The sequence below is a fragment of the Miscanthus floridulus genome, chromosome 9, assembly GCF_019320115.1.
Source record: "Miscanthus floridulus cultivar M001 chromosome 9, ASM1932011v1, whole genome shotgun sequence".
Lineage (NCBI taxonomy): Eukaryota > Viridiplantae > Streptophyta > Magnoliopsida > Poales > Poaceae > Miscanthus > Miscanthus floridulus.
This window is the reverse complement of record NC_089588.1, coordinates 91,923,317-91,944,841: the sequence shown is the minus strand read 5'-3', so window position 1 is coordinate 91,944,841 and position 21,525 is coordinate 91,923,317. Positions and strand designations below refer to the sequence as shown.

The window sequence follows — 21,525 nt, the reverse complement described above, 5'->3', positions numbered from 1 at the left end:
TTCGTGCATGAGGAGGCGTCAAGCGTGTGAATCCAACCGAGCCAGAAGCTGACAATCTGCCCTACTCCTACCTACTGTAGCAGATGGCCGTTCATGGAGAAAGTCACGTCCGCTACACAGCATGGAGTACTAGGAGTTGTGGTTCGTGAGTGCGTGACCGGCTGAGAGTGTGACCACCAGCCCGTGGCCTGTGGGTGTGGGTGTCTCTTTCCTGGATCCGTGCAGGAATTGTTTATTATACTCAGCGGGTGTTTGGCTGTCCTTTTAAATTTTAGTCGCGGTCTCATCGGATGTTTAGATACATGCATGGAGTATTAAATATATACTAATTATGAAACTAATTACATAGTTTACGACTAATTTGCGAGACGAATCTTTTGAGCCTAAGTAGTTCATGATTTGACAATGTTGCTACAGTAAACATGTGCTAATGACAGATTAATTAGGCTTAAAAAATTTGTCTCGTGGAGTACTGACGGATTATGTAATTTATTTTTGTATTACTATCTAAACACCTCATACAATATCCTCCCGACACACCTTCTAAATTTTAGTAGCTGAATCCAAGCATACCCTTATTTATGCCGCGCACAAGAATGATATTCCTCGTGCCTGCTGCATGCGTGCAGCCCGCTGCATCCGTCCTGTATACAAATCCATTTATAGTGGCTAAATGGTCCTGTTTGAAGGGGTGGTTCTACAACCAGTCATGAGCCATTTCTACAAATAGATTTATATGGGTGACTGGATGTAGAGACGCTCCTCTACAAATAGATGTTGAATAGTGAAAATTAAGTTAGAAAATTTGATTTTTTTTAATAATCTCGGATGGTTAAATGATCAAAACGAAAATTGTAGATCTCGAATCCTACAAGACTACCTTTAGCAGGATGCGGGTGACCCTACGTCGGGCATTCTGCCAGACTTCTAGTAGAGGCCCTTTCCCAAGAGGCGTTCGGTCTGCTGTGGTAATTAAAAATATAGTTAATTTCAATTGGTGACAGAACTACGTAACTTAAAAAATTCAAAGAAGGTTGATAAAAAAACATCATTATACAAAGTTATTTATTCATTACCTTGTCCTTGCGCACTTCCTTTCCGCCCCTATTGGGCGCCTAGCGCGCTGGTCCCTGCGAGCCTTCAACGCCTCATTACCGCTGCAGTCCCCAACTCCACCAAGGTCACGGTGGCGGGCCATGGCGTCATTGCTTAGGATATACTTGGCCAAAACACTATACTCTAGCCCAGAGATACCCTCGCCTCTGCGAGAGTTCCCATTCGCGTGCTGCAGCAACTTGCGAAGACACCATGATGGCACTTCTTGCCATGGCAAAAAGGACACAGAAAGGTGCCCTCGCCGCGACCACGAACCTGACGCCTCCATTGGAGAGGCTGAGCAGGATCTCCCTCTCCTTCTCTTCGAATTCAGCCTCGTCTGAATATGAGTGGTCGCTCTCGGAGTCACGGTGGCCTGCCATCCTTGCGGAGGAAGTGGAAGAAAGAAAGAGAAAGATCAACTGCAAAATTTTTTATAAGATCAGAGTGGAGAAAGCAACACACCACACCCCTTCTTATACGAAGCAATGGCGACGATTCACATTACAACGTCGACTTTCCTTGGCACATATTTCATGTTGCCTCGCCTCGTAGCGTACCCAACGTGTCCATTCAATGGCGACCATTCGCATGGCAGCGCCGAGTTCCCAAGGCACGCATTTCACGTCGCTTGACCTGGCAGCATATCCAATGTGTTCAAAAACATTAGAAAAGCAACCACAATAATGGTCATCAATTAGTAGTGCGATTCACACGTAAGAACACGCCATACCCAACAGCGATGTTGTGGGCTACGCCATCGAGATCGCGTCTAACATCCAAGATCAAGTGGCACAATGCACTGTGTGGTCGCCCGATACTATTTAAATAACTGGGAAACAAGTTCGTCACATCAACTCACCGCCAGCGATGAGCAATTGCAATGTACAGTGCCAGCGACTCGTCCAACCATGAGTCTGGTGACTCGGCGAATTGCGAACGCTAGTGAGGAGGAGGAAGAGAAGGTGGTGGTGGTGCTAGCGGAGGCGCCAACAGTCACCGTCGAGGAGGACGACAGCGACATCGACTGTGGGAACGTTGATAACTTCCCCGCCATTCTGCCGGCCTTCGAATAGGAGCCGAAGCCCAGTAGTACAATGGCGGGTGCATTGTAGTGCTTTTGAGGTGTTTTTTGGTGTATTTTGGAGTGCCCTCATCATCATTCCCATGTATCCATAACTTTAGAAATCATTTATAAAAAAACATTAGAAATCAATATAAGTATTCTACTATAGTGCTTCTTCCTTCTTCATTGTCTCGCGGTCCTTCTTAACTTCTTCCTCCTATCTGAGGAGGACGCGGGCCTCTAGGCTATGCAAAACTAATGCTGAATCACTGTAAGAAACGGCGACGGGAGCTATCACATCACCGTACTCTTCGCGCTAGAGAAATAATCCAATTTGCAAACACAACAAAGATGGCACACTAGTTTAGCTACAACAATGACAACATCCATCCTAGAGGAAATTAACATGCCCATAGACAATCAAATAATATTGATCCATTTAAACATGTCGTCACATAGAGATACATCAAACACAGCTTTATTTACTGCTCTCCTAATGACTCCGAGAACAAGGGAACATAAGGACGATAGTATTGTCTGCTCATGTCCTTTATCAGGACTCTACATCTACCATATCGAATGACAAGGGCAGGGATGACATGAACTTTTTTGCGGCCCAAGTCATATGTGATGATGGTTCTTTCTTCCCCAACAAAGAAAATCAAATTCTATTCTAGGTGAACTACAATCGCTGTGTAGTCCGCATCACAATCCAGGAAACCAAATTGAATACCAGTCTTTATGAACACATTCAGCGTGCTAACAGTATGCTTCAATGTCCATTCATTAGTACCATAGTTTTTAAGGTTCCAGATTGAAAGTTGAGACATATTGCGATCACCAATAATACATACACACAAGTGACTCTGAGCTTGATAGATGGAGGGTTGAGCACCACTAGCCCTACGAATTCTCCTCCATGTGTTTCCCTCCATATCGATAGCAAGTATCTGAGAGTACCCTTTTGAGTACCCCATAACGTGCAGAAAAACATTAAGAAACACATTTGCTGATCTAAAACATGTCACATCAGTACCCTGGCCCCATTCAGATTCCTTATAGATCCATGCTGCAGTTCAGATGAGTAGATCTCCACACCTATGCACTCACACTCCTCCACATATTGAATCACGTGGAAGTGCAAAGAGGCTGTCGGATCGAACCCCAAGCAAGCCTCACAAACATTATGGATGGTAGGCAGCAATACCTTAAACTTCTGGGTTGCCAGATTGCAAACGACATAGCAGTATCTAGCAGTAACCCCAAGGCACCAGCATAGGATGAGGTCGTTGCAGCAATCTGAGATAGCTACATTGTCAATGAGTAAGGGCAAGAAGGACAAGTCAGGGTGTTAACCGGTGACGCTGATGAAGTTTCGCTTCCGTTCTCGATGTCGTAGAAGAAGCCGGTCACAGTGTGGGACATCACCTTACGGTTGTCGGAGATGATGCGCTTCTAGGTAAGGATGAAAACGGTCGAAAAACCCCTCAACCGTTTTGTACTTCTACATTTGAATACGAAAACGAAAGCGAAAATGGTAAGCCGTACATCAAAATGAATGCAAACTTACGGAAAATCAAGTATTTCGAAAACGAACCAATTCGAGCAGAATTATGCCAAATACATGCGGTATGCGAAAAATGAATACGGAATACCTCCCCGTAGGACCAAGGGCATAACAATTAACAAGTGCATGACCCTTGGTCTTAAGTATTAACACAATCGCCGACGCACAAATACAAGTCTAGAACAAGCAATTGAGTTGGTTACGAATATTTCTTGGGATATTGAGTAAAAGCGACACACACACACACACACATATATATATAACATGCGTTGCAGTCACTTAACCACTCTATGAGTACTATTTACAACTAGATTATACGTGTACAAGCAAATTATCAATAGTCCATTGTTTTTTTTCGAAAGTTGGCTTGCGTCGCGAGGAGGAAGCGGCATGGTGGAGGGCCAGGAGGAGGGTGGCCGCTGCCGCGCGGAGGGCTAGCCACCGCCTCGGTCGCCCCGCGGCGTCGCCTCGGTCGCATCGTGACTAGGGAGTGAGGGAGGGAGCGTACAGGAGAGAGAGGAGGGGATGAGAAGTTTCCTGAAGGAGAATCAGAAGCTCGAGTATATATTTGCTCCACCGGATTAGCACGAGAAGCTGCTGAAGCTAGCAAAATCAGCCTAGAGCGACGAGGAGCCAACAGAAGCTGATTCTAGCAGAAGTGGCTACAAGAAATCTAGGCCACACGAGGGATGATCGGACGACCAGGGGAATTCGAGGCGACGTGGGCACCCTGAGCGGCGGCCAAACTCTCCTGCTTTGATATATAGAAATGTGTGCAGAGTGCAGATGCACTAAGTGTAGAATGCCAACCTTTCACTGTGACACTGTGATGTATATATACAAACTATTTTTCAATACATATACATATATCTTATCTTACATTATAGATTACCTGACTGAGGCACCGAGCACTTGACCAGTGTAGGCTCTCCGGCGCACAAGCGCAGCAATTAGTCACTCGCCCCTTCGCAATAGGGGCTAGACCGGTGCTGTGGTATCCACTGTGCAGGACGCCGGCGCTCGGGTGCTGTGCGGCTGCCGCGCTGGGTGCTCCATGGCGTCCGCCTCCCGGACTTCCCTAATCCCCGGACGGCCGCGCCCAGCCCTAACAGTAGGGTTAGATGCTGGCGCCTGCGGGCCTGCGGCAGGCCCCGGCCGCTACGAGTCCGCGTGGTCACCTCCCTTCTCCGGCGCTCCCTGATATCCGCCCTGCCGCCGCTTGCTGGGAGTAGAGCACCGCGCCACCGCCGTCGCTCGCCGGGACTCGAGAACAGAGAGAAACGAGATTGGGATTTTTTTTTTTTTAGCGACAACAGCCGAAGCCGAACGAAGGAGCACGGGTGTGCGTGAGCGCATCGTGTAGGCGCGTTGCATAGTGGGCCATTGGGCCTTGCGCCCTTGCCTCTTGCGGACCGGCCCAGAAGCAGCAAAGGAATCGAGGCCGCGAATAACTAGCCGTGGGCTGAGTTTTTACTAAAAAAATAGCGAATAGCTAGCTGTGGGCTGAGTTTTTAATTTAACTAGCAGTAGAAAATGACAAGGCATCATGTTGGAATCTCACCTCACTTCTGATCGATTTCTCAAAAAAAAAAACTCACTTTTGATCGAACCCCTCGGCTTCCAAGCTCGGGCTCCGGACACTTCCGGACCAATCGCCTCCCTGCACGTGTTGGGATGCTTACGGCCCTTCGACTTCCCACGCACGCGCCTACGCGCCAAAGTCTGCTAAACACACCTTGTCGACGCCACCCAAGAAGAATTCCGTAACAGCCGGGAGAACACAAAGGTACTCCCTCCATCCCTTAATGCCTGTCGTTGTCATTGGGCTAGTGACGGGAGTTCCACACATAGGTGCAGACTCTCACCACGCGAAGCCTCGTCGCCTGCAGCAGCCTTATCCCTTCACCGCTTCCTCCTCACACCACCACACAGGCTGGGTACTTCGTAAAAAAAATCCACCGATCCCCAATCTCGCCATCTTCGACCGCATCCTCGGCAGTCTCCTGTCGCCCCATCCGCATCCGCATCGTCGTCGCCACTCGCCCCATCCTCGTCGTCGCCGCTCGCCCCATCCGCATCGTCGCCGATCGCTAGGCCGTGGGAGGCGGGAGCGCAGGCTCACTCGTGCGGCGGCGCACAACGTCCGCCTCCTCCTCTGGCCCGGCCCCTCCCTTGCATCCTGCGCCGGCCCAGGGGAGCCGGGAACGCAGGCCCTTCCTCCACGTGACGTCACCAAGACTCATCCAACAGCGCAAGGGTGGAGCACGGCTTCCGCGCCGACCTGCAAAGGCTCGTTGCTCCTCGTCGACGCTGCCATCTGCTGTCGTCACGCCGCCTCCCACAACCTTGCCTCCTACCAGGTGAAGGCGGAGCGGGGCTTGTGCTAAGGATCCTCAAGTTCCGTCAAGTTCTGAGGGCCAAAAAGTTGATGTGACAACTATGTTTTGTTTATTGTAAAAAAAATGTTTGTGTGTGGCATGCCAGCTTCTAATCCAAGAATGAGCATTAATGACCTGTCCATTCGTAGCAGGTGAATGTATTGTACTCCGTATTTTATAGGGGTGTTCAGGTGTGTCGCTAGGTTCCTTAATTCCTGAGCCAAAATCTAGAAACGATGGACATTAAGGGAGGGAGGGAGTACTATTGAAATCCATATGTATCTGTTCTTAGCCTCTCATTATGGATCTCCTATTTGCCTTTTGGTAGCCGGACGTTCTTACGCTTTCAATCTATTGGTTTTCTGTGTTTTCTTTTCCTGTTCTCCCTCTCCACATACTGTTTTCATTGATACAAAACATTAGAAATATATCTAATCTAAACCAAACTTAGCAAGAGGTTAGATCTCATTAAAAGAGAAATTGGCACCATCTTGGGCTCTATTCGGCTGGTCTATAAGCCGTTTGTGCTGATTTGTATGACTGATTTGTTGGGAGAGAAAAATACTATACCATGGCTGATAGGCCGGCTTATACGAGCAGCCGAACAGAGCCTTTGTTAGAGACCCTGCACTTTTTATCAGATATGGCATTCTTTCAGCATTTCAGAGCTATGACTCATTTTTCACTTTCTTTAAAAAAATGTATTTGTATATGTGTATGGCCAAATATATGGATGCCCTAGGAATGCCAAGAAAATTCCTATGAGTTGAACAATTTGGTGAAAACTAATGGGTACCTATTTTGCGAATATGAGGCAAGATGCAATTCATGCTCCTGATCTCAAAGCAAATCCCACTTACCACTTTACTGTGCTGATAAGATAACAATTAAAATAAAAAAACATATTTTGGTTACAAATTTATTCCACTTAAGACACCTATTTACATTGCATCATTCGCTTTGCCTTTAAAAAAGGACACCTATTTACACTGCACAGACAAGATGATCGTTAGTACACAGACCAAATAATAATACTTGACCACAGAGATTAAATTTTGCCAAATAAAGGAACATCGTTTTGCCTTTAACATTTGTAAATCTTTTGTCAACGTTTCTTATTTAAAATATTAGAACAGGCTGTGGACATCTCATCTTCCTCATTTTTTATCTTTGTTAATGGGAGCCTGTAACCAGCTTTACCAAAAGTGAGAGGGCTGCTTGGCCTCTTAGGCACCGCATCGATGGCCGTTCTCTGAAAATATACATAGATACATCAGAGAGAACAAACCATTTAGCAAACCTATACCTACTCAAGACTGGTATAAAAACCCTAATTAAATATGATGAGATTTATTATTATTGTTGTTGTTCTTTCATATTTTTTGGTCATCCGCTGGAACTCTAACATTTTTTCTAAAAATAATTGCAGATGAGCATTATACACCATTATCAGATGTACAACCACAAAGAGGGGATTACACCGTATGTGTGCGAATATCAAGAATGTGGGAAATCAGAGGTCCGAATGAGGAAAATGAAGTCATACATCTTGATCTTGTTCTGATTGATAGCATGGTATTCTCCTAAGCTATATCTGTTTGTTTCAGCAAAATCTTGAACATATTATTCTTTAGACTCAAGAAAAAATTATATTATATATAGTACAAAAACTATGTCATCCTCATTTCTTTTCTGCTCTTAGGGTGTTCCAATCTATGCTGAGATCCCTCGAGATGCTGTACCCTACCTCAAACCATACTTGGAGGAAGGAAAAATCGTCTACATGAGCAAGATAACTGTGCAAACGGCTAAACCAGAGTACAGAGCTGTTGAAAACCCTTGCATGATCAAGCTCAACAAGAGAACACAGATTTGTGATGCTCATAATTAACCAACCACCAGATTCCCCAAAATACACCTTCTCACTAACACTATGCCAGAAAAGCAGATTAGTGACGCGTCTAAACAGTAATTAGTGACGCGGAAAACATGCGTCACTTACATTGCGTCTGTGATGTGAATACATCAATGACGCGCAAAAACGCATCACTAATGACCCTTCTCAGCGATGCGTTTAGCCATCACGCGTCACTGATGACCTTCAGCAGCGACGCGTTAAGCCACCACGCGTCACTGATGACCTTCAGCGGCGACGAGCTCAGCTAAGACGCGTCACTGATGACCCTTCAGCAGCGACACGCCTAGCCAAGACAGGTCACTGATGTGGATCTCTGCAAAGACGTGCTTTGGCTAAACGCGCCACTAATGACAATTTACAAAAATAATAAAAAAATCTCTACTATGGTCCTTTATGCATTACACATGTTTCATCCATTTCAGCAATCAATTCTTTACAAACTTCAGATACAACTTAACCTACAAATCATGTGCTCAAGGAGCTAGAAGCCTAGAAGATTGCTAATAATACATGAGCAGCAACATAGAAGATTTATTACAGCACATAAGCTGTAACTACATTGAGTATATGGGCTGTTCTTGAGATCCTGCAAAACTATTATGCTCCAATAAGTCAGCTAGCATATAACAAAACAATAATTAGTAGCTGCTTGGAAAGTAACTAGAGAGGAAACTTCTACTTACTTGAACAGGCATTTAAAAAGGACAAAGATACACCTTCTCGTGCAAGTTGCCATTGTATTTGCAATTCATATCAAAGGAAAATCTGCTCTGAACACTACGCCAGATTCGCACAGTAGGAACGGGGGCATTTTTACTGTAGGGGCGGCTGGGGTTGGGGGCGCCCCTACAGTGGGCGTTCTCGGGCCCCAGCAGCCCAGCCGCCCCTACAGATGGCACTGTTGGGGCGGCTGGTAACGTGAGCCGCCCCTACAGTTGGAGCTGATCTGTAGGGGTGGCTCAATCACCAGCCGCCCCTGCAGTGCCCATTTGTAGGGGCGGCTGCCACCAGCTGCCCCTGCTGTTCGACTATAGGGGCAGCTGAATTACCAGCCGCCCCTACTGATGGCGCACGAATAAATAGCAGCCACCCCTTCTTCCACCTCGGGACACACTCTTCTAAAAAAAGTTGGGAGGCCTTTGGCTCCTCCTAAAAATTGCTCTACTAAGAGGAGAGGTTTTGATCTCAAATCCTTTGGTGGAGAGGCTCTAAAAGGTAAGGAAATGCTTCTCCAACTCTTTATTTGAAGTTTAATTCGTTGGTTAGTGAGTAATTTGATTTTTTGTTTTCTCTCTCTTCTATGGAGCTTGAGCTAGTTATGAGTGAAATTGGACCCTAATTTTCACTATATTAGGGTAAATTAGGTAGGGAAGTAAGATTGCACCCTTTGTTAGTACATCTTTGTTGATTTTAGTGTAGTATTAGTGAAGTTTGATGCATGTATCATGAAACCCTATATCTAGAGCTAGATCTAGGATTTTGTTTTTTTTTCTTTTTCAATTTTTCTTTATGTGACTAGGGTTTGCATGTAGGTGAATGTATAAGATTTTAATTGTTGCTAATGTGTAAAATATCCTCTACCATGGCTACTAATTATCATTTAATATTTATTTTGATTCCTTTCTATAATGTGTGTTTTTAATTAGTTATAGATAAATAGGTCATTAATTAATTATCCTCTACTATGAAATTGGAATGGAGTTTGCATGAAAGGTAGTGGATAAAATATTAAATGTTGCTAATTGTTTTCTTTGAAATTATTTATTTGAACCAATTAATTTATATTTTAAAATATTTATGCATTAATAGTCAATTAATTAACTATCCTCTACTACCATGGTGTGTGTCTCAGGTATATACAATTATTCTCGAGTAATATTCTTTCTTTGGTTGTTTTGTTTCTATAAGATGGACTACATGAACTCTTGGATGTATGGTTCGTTAAGACACGACGCTCTTTTCCGTGATGAGGTGGACAAATTCATCAAAGCCGCAGAGAAGCATGCAGCGACGTTGAAAGAGAATAGTGACACGATTATTTGTTCCTGCAAAGATTGCAAGAACCTTATTGCATTTCGAGATGTGAGTGCCATCAAAGAACATCTTATTATGAGAGGATTTATTCTGGACTACACAGTGTGGATTCATCATGGTGAAACAGTGGTTGTTGATGACAGCGACGATGATCTAGCTGATGAAGCTGAAACCCAAGCATACTTGTCCCGATTCACAGACGATCTTGAGCAACAAATGGATCGTGACTACGGCAATCAACAAGGTGGTGGCTTTGGCAATCAACAAGGTGGTGGCTTTGGCAATGAACAAGGTGGTGATGATGCTGGTGGTGCCAGCAATGATGGCGAAGCACGTGAGGGGGATGCAGATGACGGTGACAACTTAGACGAAATGCTTGGGGCCTTTGGACCAAAAATATTAGAAAAGAGCAAGAGAGGTCTAGAAAATCTTGAGAGGGTGACAAAAGCATCGAAGAAGACTGTGTATGATGCTGAGAAGGGTTGTCCGACATACTTCACACTGCTATGTTTTGTGCTTGAGCTACTCATCCTGAAGGCTAAGTACAGCTGGTCGGACTGCAGTTTCGATGATCTGTTGTGCCTCATGTCACGGTTGCTCCCACGGCTGAACACAGTTCCCGCCAACACATACCAAGCGAAGAAGGTTATAAGTCCACTCACATTGGGGGTTGAAAAAAAATCCATGCATGCCCCAACCACTGTATCCTTTTTCGGTGTGGCACATCGTTCGAGACTTTAGATACATGTCCTAGGTGTGGGGCTAGTCGGTACAAGAACAATGACCTTCAAAGTGGGGTGGAAGCCTCCATAGGAAAGAGGAAGAAGGGTGGGAAGAAGGTGGTGCAAGAATCTCAGCCCCTAGAGGAAACTCCATTAGGCAACGATGCAAATAAGAGAAGAATTCCTGCCCTAGTTATGTGGTACTTGCCAGTGACCAACCGCTTGAGGCGTATGTTCCTAAACCCTAAGGAAGCCGCACTGATGACATGGTGGGATGATGAGCGCAAGGTGGATGATGATACGATCGCACACCCGACCGATTGTAGCCAGTGGCAAGCGTTCGATGCCAAGTACAAAGCAGAATTCAGTGATGACCCACAGAATGTACGGTTCGGCTTGAGCACCGATGGAATGAATCCCTTCAATGAGAGGATGACCGACCACAGCACATGGCCAGTCATCTTGACCATGTACAACCTCCCAACGTATTTGTGTCAGAAGAGGAAGTACATTCTCCTCACCATTCTTATCTCCGGCCCCAAACAACCAGGCATTGATATAGACGTGTTTTTGGAGCCTCTGATGCAAGAAATGGAGAGGCTATGGAGGTATGGGGAGCCGATGTACGATGCGTTCTGGCGAGAGGACTTCATATGCAAAGCAATAATATTTGTTACTACCAATGATTACCCCGCGCTGTTTGCCCTGTCTGGACAGTTCAAAGGCAAGACTGGATGCTTCGTCTATTTGGATGGTACTAAATGGGAACTTGACTATGGAAGGGATATAAAGGTGGGGCAAAAGGTCCTATACTTTGGCATAATTGAAGATATATGGGAACTTGACTATGGAAGGGATATAAAGGTGGCCCTGTTTCGATGCCACTGGATCAAGCAACATCAATTCAATGAGATCGGACAGAGAGTCGTCGACCTCCAGAATGTAGGCTACCAGGATGACCCTTGGGTGCTCGCTGAACGTGTCGCACAAGTCTTCTATATGCCCGACCCGCAAAGTAACCTCCCCCCAAAGAAGAAGACAAAGCACGTGGTGGCCTCCGGGAAACAACATATCATCGGAGTTGATGGCGTGGACGATGTTGAAGCTTACAATAAGTGCGATGAGATGCAGCTATTCACAGACTTTTGTAAGAAGATTGAGGCTGTGGAAAAGAACCTGCCCAAAGATGTATTGCCATGGGAACGAAAAGGTGTCAAGGGGAAAGTTGTCACGGTGGGCTAGCTAGTTTATGTAAGTGTGTCAGTGTTCGTAAGACTACATTCATGTATGTGTGTGAGACTATATTCATGTATGTGTGTGTGAGACTACATTCATGTATGTGTGTGTGAGACTACATTCATGTATGTGAGACTACATTTATGTATGTGTATTTGAAACTACATTTATGTGTGTGTTTGAGACTACATTCACGTATGTTTGTGTGAACAATGTGTACTAAGAATTTATCAAATTATGAAATTACCAAAATAAAAGTTGTAGATCTCAATGAGTTATTCAACTTTGGTATTCATTACTTTTTCAGTTGAAATGATTTGGGGGTCCAAATTATGGTTTCAACTTGTCTTTTTTTTCAAATTTCAAAATTTGAAAGGTTCAAATTTAGTCAAATGACAAGATAACCAAAATAAAAGTTGTAGATCTTGATGAGTTGAACAACTTTTGTATTCATCACTTTTACATCTGAAATCATTTAGGGTTTGAAAATTTGGTTTGAACTTGTCAAATTTCAAATTTCAAATTTTAAAATGTGTAAAACATTGTCACATCCAAGTTTGATCAAACTTAAATGCTGAAGCATGATTTTAGAAATTTTTAGGAAAAAAACCATCACATTTGGAGTTAGTACGAGGGAGAACAACAAGTTACAAAGTTTACCCACAGATTAAAAAGAGAAATCACACTGTTCTAGATGATCCTTACATGATCATAGTGAACATTGTGATTTCTTTTTTTTAATCTGTGGGTCAACTTTGTAACTAGTTTTTCTTCCTCATACTAACTCTAAATCTGGTGATTTTTTTCCTAAAATTTTCTAAAATCATTCTCTATCAATTTATTTTGTTGGTTTTGTCAATATATACATATGAAAAGTTTGAGCAATTTAAATTTTGAATTTCAAAAAAATGCAACTTCAGACAAGATTTTGGTACCCCAAATGATTTCAGCTGAAAAAGTAATAAATACCAAAGTTGAATAACTCATCAAGATCTACAACTTTTGTATTAGTCATTTCTTCATATGACAAAGTGGTAATGACATTGTTCACAAATGTGACACATCTCTCATAAGGTTTTATAAACTATATGAGACATGTGTAAGATTAGTGAACAATGTGTGCTAAGAATTTGTCAAATGAAGAAATGACCAAAATAAAAGTTGTAGATATTCATGAGTTGAACAACTTTGGTATTCATCACTTTTTATGTTGAAATCAATTTGGGTCTCAAATTTTGGTTCGAACTTGTCGTTTTTAAAATTTCAAATTTGAATGGTTCAAATTTTGTCAAATGACAAGATGACTAAAATAAAAGTTGTAGATATTAACGAGTTGAACAACTTTGGTATTCATCATTTTTTATGTTGAAATTATTTTGGGTCTAAAATTTTGGTTCGAACTTGTCATTTTCTAAAATTTCAAATTTGAAAGGTTCAAATTTTGTCAAATGATAAGATGACCAAAATAAAAGTTGTAGATCTTCATGACCTCTACAACTTTGATGTTTATCAAATTTTCATTTAAGATCACTTGGTGTCTCAAAATTATTTTAGTAGTTTTAATTTTAATTTTTTAAAATTTAATTTGTTTCCATTTTTAAAGGTTTAATTTTGCAATTTTAAACTGTTGTAGTTGTTTTAGTTATTGTATATGTAAATATATCTATAAAAAAATAAATATAAAATTTTATACTGTATTATTTATTATTTACATGTGAATAATTCATTTTGATTTAGAATTTTAAAAAAAAATCAACTGTAGGGGCGGCTTATAACCTCAGCCGCCCCTACAGTGGCTAATTCAACTGTAGGGGCGGCTGAAGCTAGAAGTTGGGCGAAATCACATACAGACGTCGTCAGGCTGCCGGCGCTCGCCCCACCGCGCCGCTCGCCCGCTCTGCGTCGCCGCCCGCTCTCCCCTTCACCTCCGACCACCACACCACTCTCTCCTCCGTGCAGCTACGAGGTCTCCCCCGACGCAGCTACGAGGTCTCCCCCGGCGCGGCCCCATCCACCGCCGTTCCCCAGGCCGCGACGGCGGCTAGGGTTTGTGACCTCGACCTCCTGAGAGCAAGCAACCGCCCCCGTCCCCTCCCTCCTCGCTGGTACGCGCGCCTCCTGTCCGATCCCCCGCCTCCCGTCCCGTTCCTTCCCTTCTCTTCCCTAATCAACTGTGAGATCGGGTGGGGATCCCCTCCCCTCGTCGTCGGGGTTGGGGGTTTGCCATGAGAATGAGATGACCTGGCCTGGTGTGGCAGCAGGAGCAGCAGCAGGGGGTTTAGGAAGCGAGCGATGGCGGCGAGCTCGTACGGCTTAAGGCGAAGCGCGCGCTCGTCGGCGCCGGCGCGAGGGTGCTGTTCTACCCGACGTTGCTCTACAACGTCTTGCGCAACCGGTTCGAGGCGGACTTCCGGTGGTGGGATCGCGTCGACCAGGTACTGACCCTTCCTTCCTTTTGTTCTGCATGGATTCTATGGTTAGTAGTATTCTGGATGGTATTGTACGTTCTGATTTATTATTGACTTATTGTACGTTCTGATTTATTAGTGAACTAAATACTCATCTGTGCATACAGACTGCATATGCAACTGCATATGCAAAAGAGCATACTGCTACCAACAAAGCTAATTAAATGCAAAACCGAGACAAGCAAGATGAGTTCAAAATAAACAGCTAGTATTAATCAAATGATTATGGATGATGGCCGATATGTAACAAAGGTCTATCTACTATTCATGTGAGTAGGCAAGTCACAAACTGATGTCACTGAACAGAGCAATCAATATGCAAAGGCAGGTTCTACTATAAATCTAAAACTGTTGACCTTCTCCTATGAATCTAACAAACAATTCAAAGCTGAAACTGAATTGAGTTGGTTGTACTGCTACTAGCCACCAATGTTGTGTTGATTACCTAAGGTAGAGATGGGCACGAGCAGCTGCAGCACTGTCATGGACCTGCAGGAAACAAAATAATAGATAGCCTAAGTATCTCAAAATCAACATTCAATTCACCAGATATGCAACAAAGGTACTGAAGTTTGCTAATTTTCGGTACTAAAAAAATGAAACAGTAAGGTCTGGAAACCAAGAGCAGTGTCCACTTTTAATGCCAGAGCCTACATGCATGGTGATGCTCAAAATTGTGAGTTTTTACTGCAACCAGGAATAATAACAGCAGGGTCAATCTTGTAAACAACAAGCAGTATCGCATAACAAAAGTGGGATGCAGCCAATCATGCTTTTTATTTAGATTTCATCAGAACCCACCAATTAGACCACTGCTCTGCCCACCTCAACCACAATATCCTAAAGACAACGAATTCTCCAGGTTCCTTTAGCGCCGACACAAATGCATAAATAGCGCCCAAACTACACAATCTCACAGCTGCTGTAGGAAGAGGGCTCAAATTATAAGTTATTTTAGCTTTTTTAGAGTCAAAGTATAAGTTATTTTAGCTTTTTTAGAGTCAAAGTATCTTAAATTTGATTAAATTTATATAACAAAATAATAATGTTTATGATACCAAATAAGTATCATTAAATTCTTCATTAATTTTATTTTCATAGTATATTTATTTGATGTTATAAATCTTTATAATTTTCTCTGTACAATTGGCATCATGGATCGCTGAGTGGGATCCTAAACCCTCCATGAGAGTTTTTCCTTGTGATCTCTGAAAATGAATCCCCATCCTCCTTTCTTAGTCTCCGGGAAGGAGCCATCGCAATTGGCCTTTAGAATTCCAGCTGGCCATTTCTGTGATTGTGGTGTGCTGCTCATATTCTTTGTCTTCGTTGGCTTGGATTGCGCCGCCAGAGAGGCGGCTCACTAGATGACTTGCTTCGGCCGTCGCACTCCCTCCTCTGCATTTGCTTTGTTCGTAGCCTCTCACCAGGCATACAACAGGGTCACTACCCTTATTCGTCTTCTCCCGGTGCAATATTTAGGTTTATTTATCTTGGTGTTTCGTTCTGAAATGGCTCCTTGACCCCTTTAAGACAGGAGGAAGAAGCTAAACCGTATACTGAGAAAGTTGTTGGGGCAAGCCCGTGCAACGTACGTATGTCTGATTTCTCAAACTTTTAAAACATAGCTCTCTCACACAAGCCCTGTCTGTCACATGTAACCGTGTTGCTTGCCGAGCACCACTGTAACCGTGTTGTCCGCACTCTATGATCCGGGCCGGTTGTCTTGACAGCTCCTCCAACTTGCTGATAGCTTCTTCCAGCAGTCCACCAATTTCCAGCTTGTACATCGGCAGCCACCTCCTTAGCATTCTTGCAGTTCGGCTGAGCACCATCTTCATACCTAACCAACAAACTCCCTGGAAACATATTTCATTCCTTAAATTCCAGAGAGGACCACAAAACAGCAGAAATCATTATATTAACAATCAAGTGCTTTTTGTTAGAAATCCAGAACTTGGCCACCGATTCATAATCCTTTCCTATATCCAATGATCCATACCCAAAATCTCAGAAATCAGTTTCCAGAAAATTAGGAACTTTCCACCGATTCACACAAGCCCAGTCTGTTACATTACATGCGTGGCTTACATATGTCAAGCACAAGACACCAAGGCCGTAGTTGCCACAAGCTAGCAAAAGCATTCAGCTTTATTTGCGCTGGTTGGTTTGAGTCTTGGAGAGATCATACATGTGCTGATGTGCAAGCCCAAGACAGAGAGCGAATCTGCCCCTGTGCAGACACAAAGGAAAGCCATGTTTCCCCATGATGGATCCTTCCCTGAGAGGCTGAGCTGAGATGCTCTGTCTCTCTCTCTAGCCTCTAGCTGTGTGACTCCATGACCTACCTGAAAAGTTGCAATAAGGGTGTGTCTCTCTGTGGACTCTGTGTGTGCGCTCAACCCTTTTTATAAAAAGGATGCAGCCTTTTCGCCCAGATGGAGATGGAGATGGAGCGCATCATGGTATAGCTGCTCAGTCATTAGTGGCGCCATTAAGACCAAGTAGTTAGATTGGGGCAGGGAAATAATGCAACTTGCAATTGCCAGTCTTTCATATCAGAGGAGGAGCCAATTGACTACTACTACTACAAGTACTACTACTACTACTACAAGTACTACTACTACTACTAGTACTACTACAAGTACTACTACTACTACTACAAGTACTACTACTACTACTAGTACTACTACAAGTACTACTACTACTACTACTACTACTAGTACTAGTACTACTACTTGTACTACTAGTACTACTACTTCTACCACTAGTACTACTACTTCTACTACTTATACTACTTTTTTTTTCTTGCATCTCTTAGAACAAGGCACGAAATGTCACGAACATCAAAGAGTGCATCCCGATGCCCCGTGAATGATGAGCAGCCATCCCATGGAGAGCAAGAACTAGATGACCAGCTTACTCAGGAGCAGTTCGATAACGAGTTATAAAAGGGTCTAGAAGTGATGCTTACTCAGGAGGACCTTGTCGATGATGAGGATCCAGTGGGGGGAGCCTAGGGAAGAGAAGGCAGAGAGGATGCCCAAGGCGAAGAAGGGGATGATGATGAGGATGACGACACCTCATCAGGGGGATATGTAAGTCCCGAGGATCCTTTCCCACTAGAACCTAGACGGAGGCCAACGGAGGATGAGTTGGACAAGGATTTTGATTCGAACGACGAGGTACGATAAAGCCTTACAAGCTTGTAAATTTGGCTAATGCTATGGCTATATGTTACCTCTGCTAACACTTTTGACCTGCCGTATACACAGGTCGTCCCTACTCAACGTCTGAAAAGACGACGTCGGCCTCCGGCTCGTCTTGCCGGACAATACGTAGCGGGGCAAAGGAGATCAGAGGAAGGAGCCATAGATACTCACAATGAGGCCTCCGCTCCACAACCTCAGGACACAACCACGACTGAGACTGCCCAGCCAAAGAGGAAATGAGGGGGGATTAGAAAGCCAAACCAATATCATGACAAGGCATGCTATGTGATAACGGAGGTTAGGCCAGATGGGCAGATCCTTGAGCCATATACATACAGGGAGAAATTCCGTAATCACATCGGGTTTGTAGTTAGAGATAAGTTAAACCCAGCTATCCGTGGCTGGAATCTTGTACCTATGAGCCAAAAGGTAGACCTATGGGAGAAGCTGAAGCAGAACTTTAGGTTTCTGGAGGGAACGCGCGAGTTGGTACAAGAAAATGCTTTTAAGATAATGGGGCAGAGCTTTCGACGTTAGCGGTCGGATCTGAATAAGAACTTTATCCAACAGAAGTTAACTCCTTTCCACGAGTATGGCAACATAACTCCTAGTCAATGGGAGGAGCTCGTGGCTGAGAAGACTTCATAGGCATCATTGGCCCTTAGTGCCCGTAACAGCGAGCAGGCGAAGAAGAACCAACACTACCCTCGTCTAGGCCCCGGTGGCTACACTGGCAAGCAAGAGGTCTTTAGGAAGATGGACGCAGAGGCCGAAGCTACCGGGAATACAGAAGTGCCGAAGTTGAAGCCACGCCTCAAACAGTGGATATACGCGAGGAGTGTGGATTCATCCGGTAGTAGCCTCTAGTTTGCTAAGCCGGAGACCGGAGAGGTGGTATCAAAGATACTGAAACTTGCTAAAGACAAGGAGAAGGGCGCATTCAACCCTTCCAGAGAGAGGGACAAGCTTACCGTTGCCTTGGAAAACCCCGAGCACACAGGATGCACTAGGGGGCTAGGGAAGAGGATGTCCTGGAAGCACGGATTCATAGAGGAGAGGCACATGTACAAGAAACATGGTAGAGACCGAGAGTCTAATCTTGAGCGCCAAGTGAAGGCTCTATTTGAAAAGATGTTGGTGGAGAAAGGACTGTCTACGATGGAGCCACAGACACTAATGGGGCCACCCGGAGAACTGGCGGTAGTTGGTAGCCCTCCGGATGTTCCTAGCAGTCAAGGTTCCAATGCAACCAGAACCCCCGTCGATCGCATATGGGCGCCAACCAGTTGCAAATTGGTGGTTCCGATGGGCAGGCAAAACGTGATCATTGAGGTGGCAACGGGCGTGGCACATCCTCCGGGCGACACGTGGCACAATAGGGACATCCTGCAGAACTACACTCGGGTCGAGGTGCATACCGTGAAGCCCGAGTTCATGACTTGGAAGATAGAACACCCTACTCTCGAGGGGCTCGTGTTACTCGGAGACGTCATGAACCAGTTCATCCTCTGGCACAGACGGGACATTGTATTGACCGAGTCTTCGCCAACTCTGACTGAATTTCATCCTCTAGAGTGACCCGTCGAGGATGGGGAGGTATACTCACCGGCCCATGACCATGACCACCACACGCTAGATACTTCTCCACCTCATACCGAGCAAGGGCATGATGACATGCCACATCCTTCTCCACCTCGTACCAAGCATGGGCATGATGACATGCCACGTCCTTCTCCAGCTCATACCGAGCAAAGGCATGATGAGATGCAACATCCTTCTCAACAAGCACAGCCGATACATGAACAACAAGTGTCTCATGAACAGCAATTGCCTCGTGAACAGCTGATACGTGAAGAACAAGTGGCCCCTGGAGCAGGTGATGCACAAGTTGACAAGGACGTGCCCGAATGGGAAGCTCGAAACAAAATCCCAATCAATATAAGGCCATCGTATGTGGGCATTAATGATGTCTCGTCGGTGCACAAGTGGATGGCCCATGACCAGTTCAAGCCTAAGAACCAAGTAAAAGAATTCAGAGCACCAGCTTCTGAGGAGGGCACCACTAGCAAACTGCACAAAGGGTTTAAAAAGTATCCAGCTGTTGATAACCTCAAATGGTCAAATGATTGCCCGGATCAATATGAAAAAGGCAAGAACTTCCTACCAAACTGAGTCATACAGTGCTTGCCATGTGGAATGAGAAAGTTCCACGATTGATACTTGCGTGCTCAGATAACAGAACTAGAAATCTTACAAGCATGGATCCCTGCCGGCACATTTGGAGCCCTAGGTGGGCAAATTGCCGTTGAGTTTAAGGATATCCAGGCATGCTTCCACCTTGGACGAATGGAAATAAATCTAATTCGCATGTGGTGCCTATAAGTCCTTGCCCTCTCGATATGATATGAATGTAATCTTTTGATTTTGTTGTAACTAACCCATGCCGTGATTTGTAGAATGCAAGCGAACTTTGTGAGAAAGAGGCGAGCTCTGAAACACGGGTATATAGACCCTTCACCTATAGCATCAACAAATTTTAATTACCCTAAAGAGTGGAAACTAGATTGCAAAGAACTAGGAGGTGGAAAGACACTTAAAGAGAAAGAGGACATCAGGAACAAGAAAATATTGGAAGAGTCCCTCAAGGTTGCGGCATACATTGCCCTATGTTTTAAAAATCTCCAACAACACGATAATATATGGATACCATACCACTTCAAGTAAGTTCGACTGTATACTTAGCTTTGTTCAATATACTTTGTTCGATGCAAAAGAGCTTATGTGTTCCTTCTATGACTAAATTCATGCAGCGATCACTAGATTTGCATAGGCGTCTGTCTCTCACATAGCATGGCATGGGTCTTTGATTCAGCGGATTTCCCAGTCGAGACATACAAAGACTTTATAGCGATTGTCAAGACGTATATATATCGACAATCCTCATTTTAGCTACTATGTTTGTATACATACTTGTAAGGTTCAATGTGGGATACTAACAAGTTGCATTTGCTAAAACCATTGGAACAGGGCATTCAGGCACTATGTCCAGGAACATAAGGGGAGGCATCATCCAAATAGGAAGGAAAAGTTGTATGTCAAAACTCTATGTGCGATAAGTGTCATTTTGTCGGGTACCATGAAACGGGGTACCCCGAACGTTTACCGAGTGAATCACTTAAGCCCTATCAAAGACAAAGCCAAAAGGTAAACCATCGGTTAAACCCCAGCCTCGTCCGAGCCCACCGGCTCTCCGCCTCGCTCCTGGCCTCGCGCGGGAGGTCTCGGCGGCCTGCCAAACCTCCGCCTCGCGCGAGGCCTTGCACAGGGGGCCTTGACGGGGAACCGATTTTCCGTCTCGCCTGAGGCCCCGCGCGTAAAGCCTCGGATGAGATGTTGATTCTCCATCTCGCTCAAAGCCGGCTCGGCAATAATCCATCGCTTTTGCCTCGAGCGGGCTCCCCGACAGCATCACGTCCCATTAATGCGTCAACCACTCCTGCAATCTCAGTCGGACGACGGCTCGACACCGTAGAGTGGCCGACGGGACAAGGAGTCGCGTCAACGCCATACCGACTAGGACAGGGCGCAGCTAGGGTTATCGACCACTGTGTTCTGGTGCTGTGCCCACGATCAGCGCCTGCACTACACTGTGCCACATAACCCCCGCCCCAGAGACAACGCCGCTTGGGGAGTCTAGTCCAGGTCACCATAGCCTCGGAATCAGCGTACGAGACCAACTGTTCCCTCCTAGCCTTGGCAATCTACTTTAGAGGCTCGGCAACCTCGGGATTCACGTCTGCCGAGACCCCCATGATGGCTCGGCCTCGGC

General features: G+C 44.8%; 1 long non-coding RNA gene across 1 annotated transcript; it reads left to right on the top strand.

The window, feature by feature from the left end:
- Positions 1-20,179: 20,179 nt before the first annotated feature.
- On the top strand, positions 20,180-20,809 carry LOC136483232 (uncharacterized). The gene is made up of 3 exons (XR_010765365.1): positions 20,180-20,416; positions 20,507-20,617; positions 20,724-20,809. It is a non-coding gene; the product is annotated as an uncharacterized lncRNA (long non-coding RNA).
- Positions 20,810-21,525: the final 716 nt, after the last annotated feature.